Raw genomic sequence first — 7,718 nt, 5'->3', positions numbered from 1 at the left:
CCAGCCCGTGGACCCTTTGAGGACAGAGCTATTCTAGAACAAATCTACGGATCTTCTGCGTCAAAGAGAGAGTGGCACGTAGTAAGCGCTGAGCAAATGGTTACTTAAATGAAAAGAGCAAAGTCCAGCGGCTTCGTAGTGACTACTCCGCTCTGCCGAAATGTACGCGAGGCCCCGTGCCACCACCCCCGCCCAGCGTTCCGGTGCCAGCCACCAGGGACGCCTCGTGGACGTGCGCCCCCGGGGAAGCCGCGTTCAAACGCTCCCTGGCTGCGCGGCCGGTCACAGGTGGAACTCGACGGGGTTTGCACCACGTTCAGCAGTTCAAGGCTCTTCGGAATACAGGTGAAGTAAGAAAAGGATGGAGGGGATTTAAAGATACTCAGAAGGAAAATTATCATCTTCTGTGAAGTATATGTTTGAACCATTTTAGTTTGGGACAACCTTTGAAGGGACCTTACCGTCTCTATACAGAGGACAGACAGCAACGAGGATAAACAAACGCTATACGTAACAAAATGGATTTACAACCAAGATAAATTAATAGAGCCCAGAGCCCAGTGTGCGCACAAAAAAAAAAAAAAAAAAAAAAAAGCTTGAATGAATAAATAATAACCAATTTCTTTTGGTCACTTTTTCAAAATAACTCACAATTAGATTCTTTCTGAGGTTACATTAGTCGAATTTAAGTGATTGAATTTTTAAATTTGCAATTTTTTGTACACTGAAATTTCAAGAGACGACGTAGTTTCTTAAAGCCAGTTACAACCTCAGGTGTACAGTACCTGTTCATTTAAATTCATCTAACTCAGATCCCCAATTACCCTCCAATGCGGGGATAACGGGCTGTGAAGGAGAGTGGTTTTCACCTGTTCTGAAGTCCCGGTGGTGGGGAGGATGCAGAGAGACCTGTGCAGAGATGGGGGAGGGTAGCAGGTAACAGGGAAGGTGGTGTTGAAACTAAGAGGTGGAAGATAGAAGCGGAAAGTATAGGAAATATAAGAGTGTTCCCTTTTAGACACAGGGTTTAATAGAAATCTCATCTCAATCAGTTTATAAGGGAAGCCCTTAGGAAGCTACAAATGCTAGAGAAATACATATATGCATGAGACTGTTGTTTACAGTACATACGAAACCCAGCTTTAGAGTGAATAAATAATTTGTTCTCATTACCTCCTTTGGACGCAGAACTTCATGTCCTCCTTGAAAACTGCCAGCACGTGGGAAGTGCTCACGACCTCCTCAGCAAACGTCGATGAGCAGACTCTGCGTCTCCTGTCCCAGCTCAGATGTCCTGTGTGTTTCAAGCTCTTAGTCAGGGGGATGGTAGAAATCTTTACTTAAAATCGTCCTTCAACAAAATTCAACCCCTTGCAGTTTAACAAGGCTCCTTTGTGTGGACAGTCAACGTGGAACCTGGCGTGACTTCTGCCCGGCCTTCTCTGCGATCACTCCTCTGCTTTTCCAGAGGCTTCCAGGGGCATGGTTTCTGGGTCAGGACAGGGCTGCGGGCCCCTGGGTCTGGCCTGTCCTCACAGCTTCCCTCTGCTCATCCCACTGCTGACGTTGAACTAGGGCAGCTGTGGAGGCTCCTCACTTTGACCTTCCTGCCCTGGGAGTGCGCTCTGGCACCTGCCTCCACCTCTCCATCCGGCATTGAGCCCAGGCTCCTCCCAACCATTGGTTTCTCAGCACGGACTTCACCCTCGTTTGGAGACAGGGTTGCTCAGAACTTCCAGACGCATTGTGTGCGCTGTCCTGGGGATGGAAGGGACTCCTGGGGCTACCAGCGGGCGCAGCCAGCACGCTCCCTCTGGAGTTGCTCATTTCTGTCTAGAGATTAGCAGTTCTTCCAGGGCTCTTCTGAACGTGGCATTTTTCTAAATGACCACTGTTAGTCTTCCCCACCGAAACCCTGGAAAGTAGGTGCAATCTTCCTGCTCTTGAGTCCCCCTGAGTATCTGTTAGGCCTCCGTTCACCTCCACCCCAGGGTTTAGTGGGTGAAGAACAAACAGTGAAGGCTTTCCTGGGCTCACTGAGAGCCAGGGTTTCAGCCTACATTTGAATGTATATTTCCTTTGGGGGAAGAAAAGTGAATTTAACGTAATCTAATTTCCCTTTTTCCTTTAAAGCATTTTGTATGGATTCTATGCTTGGTGCTCTAAGTTTTGTTCTTGAAATTTAAATCCCAACTGCTTTAGTCCCCTAAAAACCTTTTTATTATTTTCTCAGTAAAGTCTGGTTCTTATAAATCAAAGTCAGTTTGGCTTTCTGTTTATTCTTTCTGTTTTTATTTTAAGAAATTCATCCAGAAATTAAATTCCCCTTTTTGCTCTAGGCCATATTTCCCTCACTCTGACACCAGTGCATGTCATTGTGACATGAAACAAGGAGCAAGGTGAGAGTGAAAAGGATGAAAAAGCTAATAACAAGTAAATGTCACAAATTAAATAAGGAAGTTTAGGAACCAAGTAGCTAAGACCCAGTTTATTTGCTCTTATTCAGATTACTGCTGCATGAGTTAAAGAAATGTCTCAAAAGCAGAGATAATGAAAATAATTGGCTTGTCTTATTAATCATTCGGAAGATTCTTTTGTTAATTTCTACATGTATTACTCTGTGAAATGCTTTGCTAAACACGTGCCACCCTCCGTGACGTTAGGTTTGAGCATCTTGAAGGCAAAGCTCAGTCTTCAGATTTTGTTTTTGTGTCATAACAACTACCACGGGGCCAGGGGCCCAGTAGATGCTCCGTAAACACGTCCTGCTCTGCCCACAGCCGATAAAACAGAAACCGTTCATTGTTCCTGACCAAAACAGAGAAATGGGAACGATCACTTGCAAGGAGGTAATGTCGGGACCAGGCTCCTGTTACTTGATATCCAGTGAGTGTTTGTATCAAAGACGCCACAGAAGCAGGAGGAACATGCTAAGTCATCTCCCGAGAATGAGTTAGGGTTGCTGCATCAGGCAAGGTGCCAGGTCGCTTATTGTTCAAAGTGGAAATATTTTAAAGAGAAAGGGGACACTGTTAATCATTAATTTATCTCACACACAGGGGGGTGTCTGGTTGCCCCAGTTCTAGGAGATTTTTATGACATCATAGAGTCATAGAACATTAAGAGATCATAAAGTTCAGTGTTGAGGGGCAAAAATATCTGTACCCTGGAACAAAAGGGTTACTTCTGAGAAATTGGTTTTGTTAATACTAAGAAACACTAAAGGAAAAAATGAAAGTATTTTGCAGCATAGATCTGCCTTTTGACCCAGCAACCCCACTTCTGGGAATATATCTGAAGAAACCCAGAACACTAATTTGACAGAACAGAGCACCCTATGTTCACTGCAGGATTGTTTACAGTCACCAAGATATGGGGGCAGCCCAAGTGCGCCTCAGCAAATGAGTCGATAAAACAACTGTGGGACATTTACACAATGGAATACTACTTGGCCATAAAAAAGAAGAAAATTTTACCCTTTGTGACAGCATGAATGGACCTGGAAAACATACTGAGTGAAATAAGCCAGTCAGAGAAAGACAAGCACCATATGATCTCACTCATGTGTGGGATCTAATGAACCAACTGAACTAACAAGCAAAATAGACAAGATTCATAGACAGAGGGCAGATGACAGCAATGGGGGAGGGTTAGGGGGTGGAGGGATTGAGCAAAAAGGAAAAAGGGCTCATGGACGAGGACAACGGTGCGGAGATTTTGGGCAGGGGGGGTATAAGGGTGATAGATGGTAATGGGAAAAATGCAATAATAAAAGAAAAAAGGAAAGTATTTTGCAGACAACTAAATGCGGTATACACTGTTAGAGATTCATCATATATTAACACATTAATTCTTCCATAAGTAAACTTTAAAAAAAAAAACACTCCCCAAAATACTGTATACTGATCCCCTTCACCATTTTATTTTTTGGTAACGTGTATTGCCACCTTGCAGACAGAGTACATATCGAGTTCTAATTTCACAGGGGAGGGAAAAGCAAAGTAGGTCACGTCGTGTGTCAAAGGTCACACGGTTCCACAATGGCAGGACTGAAACAGTGACCGGGGCGGAGTAGTGACAGGAGCGGCAGCAGCAGCAGTAACAGCAGTTACAGAAGGAACAGTGGAGAGCAATAGCAACGGCAGCCACAGTGGTCGGAGCCAGAGCAGGCAGAGGAGCCACAGTAAAGCGGGCATCGCGGTGCTCACAGTGCCACTGAGACGCGGTCGTCGCAGTGATTGTGGCGGTAACAGCAGTGACAGGAGTTGTAATAGTTGTAGTAGCAACAGCAGCAGCAGCCTCAACGGTGGCAGTGACCTCCGCAGCAGTAGCAGCGACAGCCATCGAGGGGTAGGTGTAATAAAGCAGCTCCCGCGGCGGCGGCGGCAGCGGTCACAGTCGCGGTGGCAGCGGCAGCGGTGGCAGCGGCAGCGGTGGCAGCGGCAGCACTGCGGACGGCTCTGGCTCTGTGAACACCTACTGGGCACGTTGTAAAAGCTCAGAGCCCGTCCTCCTACCGGGCCCCCCGCCCCACAGGGAGCACAGGAGGGCCGTCTTCCCCAAACGGTCAACTTCAAGACTGAAGAAGAACTGCTCCCGAGTGCCAGGGAGCTCCTTCCTGAGCACGAATCGACACCTCTCTTTCCAGTCCCTTTTCCTCTCTCCTCTCCAACGCTGAAGCACACGTGCAGTGTATGGTCAGGACCGCCCATGAAGGTTCTTGAATTCCAGGAAACAGAACTATGAACGGCACTCCCTCATCCAAACGAGCAAAGACCCATTACAGCAGTTTTGCAAATTACCTTGAAATAGGAGCCACACATGCCGAGGTAGAATCCAAGAAGGGCTTCACTGTCCCCCAGGGTCACACACTGAAAAGAAACCACTGCAAGCTCATTCTGTTAACAATAACCAGAGAAAGGTAACAGCGGGCGTAGGCAGGTGGGAAGGAAACTCGTCTGCACAACGAGGGCCATTACCTGCGATAACGGAAGCTGACGATTTGAATGAGCCTGCCAGGGGCCACCTGGTAATCCCTGCTCAATAAGAGGAAATCTAAACAAAGGGGAAAACGATGGATATTTTTAAACAAAAAAGCATCCTCAATAAAGTCATCTTTGATCTTAGTGCATTCTTTATGTTACCTTTCATATTTTTTCTCTGATTAAAGATGTCGATTCCAAGAAGTTTACTTTTGTTTTCGTCTAAAGGAAAAATTGAGAAGACGTAATGATGTAATGGCTGTCTTGAAATTTTCTAAGAATTCTCATGAGAAATAAGGAGAAGATGTCCTCACTTCCTGTCCCTCCAGCGGACAGAGACGTCAGTGGGTGGAAGCAATAGGAAGCCACATTTCAGAAGAGAGATCAGAATTTTCTCACAATTAGAACTGAGCAATAATGGGTCAGTTTGCCTCAGAAAATGCAGCATGGAGCTTTAAGTCACTGGCAGTGTCTGGACAGAGCTGGAGCCACCATCTGCCAGAGGACATTTTCATTCAGACAAGCTGGCATCCAAGTGTCCTTTCTCTCCTGGGTCCCCCAACTCCTCGTGGGACACGGGAGGGTTTCATGTCCTTACCATTTCCGCCCTAAAGCAGGACATTCCGTGACTGTTGCCAACGGCAGCTAGTGTCAGGGGGTCATCAGTCACACTAGGGTCACTGGGACAGACATTTTTACTCAGCCCCAGGGGCCCGCTGGCTTCTGCCTGTACGCCCAAGGCCAGCACACACAGCGAGGGGCGAGCGTGTCCCTGAGACGCTCATTTCCCACCTCTCTCTGGGGTGGGGCCTGCTGAGGAAACCCTCCCAAAGCAGAGGAACACACCTAACCTAAAGGGGGGGAATTGGGACAACTGTAATAGCATAAACAATAAAACATTTTTAACAATATGTTTTAAAAACTCTGTTTCACCTGCCATCCTGGAGACCTCCAAGAAGAATAACGGAGGGCCGGGCGTCCACGCTCAGAGCCGGAGGCACGTGGCTGTGAGAGCCGGAAGCTAATTAAAATCATGGTCCGGCCCCTACGCTGCCATGTGACTCAGGGTGAGCTATGAATTTTTAAAGCATTAATTTCCTCACCTATTAAGTGAAGATAAAATACCTATGTCACAGAGTGATGATGAGGATTGGGCTGTGCAATGTGTACCCAGGGCTGGCACACGGGGCACTGGAGGAACGCCAGGTCGTCCCAACTCCAGCCCCTCTAAACAGACTGCACTACCCTAGAGGTAGTCCACCTGGGTCTATAACTCTCATGGTCTCATTCTGAAGGTCAAGTTCACGCATGTATTCAAAAGGCACTACGTTGGGAATGTCTGTTGACGGGGTCCGGGCTGGGGAAGGGAAAGAGTGGATATTATAGTCTAGGAAGTACAGCGGGGGTGACAATGGGACCAGAGGGCAGTGTAATTAGGTCATTGAAGTCCCGTGCTTGTGATAGGACAAGGTTTGATATTTGTTCAAATGGGAGCAAAATTCTAGCAGAGCCCTGTGTCTGGTGAGAGTGCGAAGGGCGTTGTGTGGGAAGATGTCCATGTGGGAGGTACAGGCGGGACTAAAATTGTGTCCACGAGGGAAAAGACTTACCTGTGAAGGAGCAGAGGAGAGAATGCCCGGGACTTCAGGAGCCGCCAGCTGCTCAGCACCTCCGCGTTCTGGATGACGGGGGCAGCTCCAGTGTAGTTACTAAAAATAGAAACTGTGGAGGCCCAGGGTGACAGCGCTGGCCCCCAGAAGCTTACACAGAGTTGCATCAGTGAGATACACCCGCGAGTGTAACAAAACAGCATGCGGCCAGGGTCACGGGGGGGTGTACAGAGCCCTCCGGCGTCAGGCCCGCGGGTGTGAGCCCGGGCCCCAGGGCGGACCCCCGTGTGAGCTGCCTGGACCGTGTCCTTAGGTCCCCGTGCCTCAGTTCCCGGGGACGGAGCAGGGCTGTTGGGATCACTCAGGGCGGTGCTTTCGTCAGCGCCAGGCCGAGAGAAACACAGTCAATAAATGCCAGCTCTTCTCACCAGTATCAGCGGTTTGGGTATTTAAATCCCCGTCACGTCTGAACATCGGTTGTCCCGTGCATAAAGCTGGAAATTGGACACGAATAGCGGAAGCCCCCATTGATCTGAAGCCCCCGTGAGTGATACAGATGAGAAGGACTCTGCTTGAAGCAGGAAGTGCTCCCACGGGTGCCATTCCCACGAAGAATCCTCGGCCGACACGGCTTCGCTCCGGGTCCCGGCAGCATGGTGTTCGCTATCCCATGGGCTTCTTGGGTGGCACTGAGTGGCCCGGAAAGAGAGCCGGGAGCCACGGCTGCAAAGGGCGCCCGTGGTTACCTAAGGGACTCTGCAAACGGTAAGTAACAGCCTTAGAGCGCGTCCCCTAGGGAAGAGGGCGCTGAAGACTTCAGTAGCAGGAATAAGGCTGCCTTCACTCCCTGGACTTGTCTAGCTCTGGTGTGCAGAAGACACTGGCCAGAGACACGGCTGCTAAAGAGAATGAGTTAGGGGACAATCGTGACCCTTCAGACCCAGAGAATACAGCTCTGAACCAGGCAGGGGTGACAGGCACGGGAGGAAAAGGAGGGCATGAGCACCCAGGTCTGCATGGCTGCCAGAGAGCCTGAGCAAGGACCAACGAGAGGGACCCCAGGCTGCCTCTTGCAGCGGGACATGGGGACTCCAGCCTGGGCACGGGGACTCCAGCCCCAGCAGGG

General features: G+C 49.0%; 1 long non-coding RNA gene across 1 annotated transcript; it reads right to left on the bottom strand.

Moving 5' to 3' along the window:
• Positions 1 to 4,467: 4,467 nt before the first annotated feature.
• Positions 4,468 to 6,680, bottom strand: LOC150008047 (uncharacterized). The gene is made up of 3 exons (XR_016511875.1): positions 6,593 to 6,680; positions 5,145 to 5,204; positions 4,468 to 5,055 (listed from the first exon to the last, which is right to left on the bottom strand). It is a non-coding gene; the product is annotated as an uncharacterized LOC150008047 (long non-coding RNA).
• Between the last annotated feature and the right edge of the window lie 1,038 nt (positions 6,681 to 7,718).

The sequence above is a fragment of the Furipterus horrens genome, unplaced genomic scaffold (genome assembly GCF_987537825.1).
Source record: "Furipterus horrens unplaced genomic scaffold, mFurHor1.1.pri manual_scaffold_6, whole genome shotgun sequence".
Lineage (NCBI taxonomy): Eukaryota > Metazoa > Chordata > Mammalia > Chiroptera > Furipteridae > Furipterus > Furipterus horrens.
This window is presented reverse-complemented; position numbering and strand designations above follow the sequence as displayed.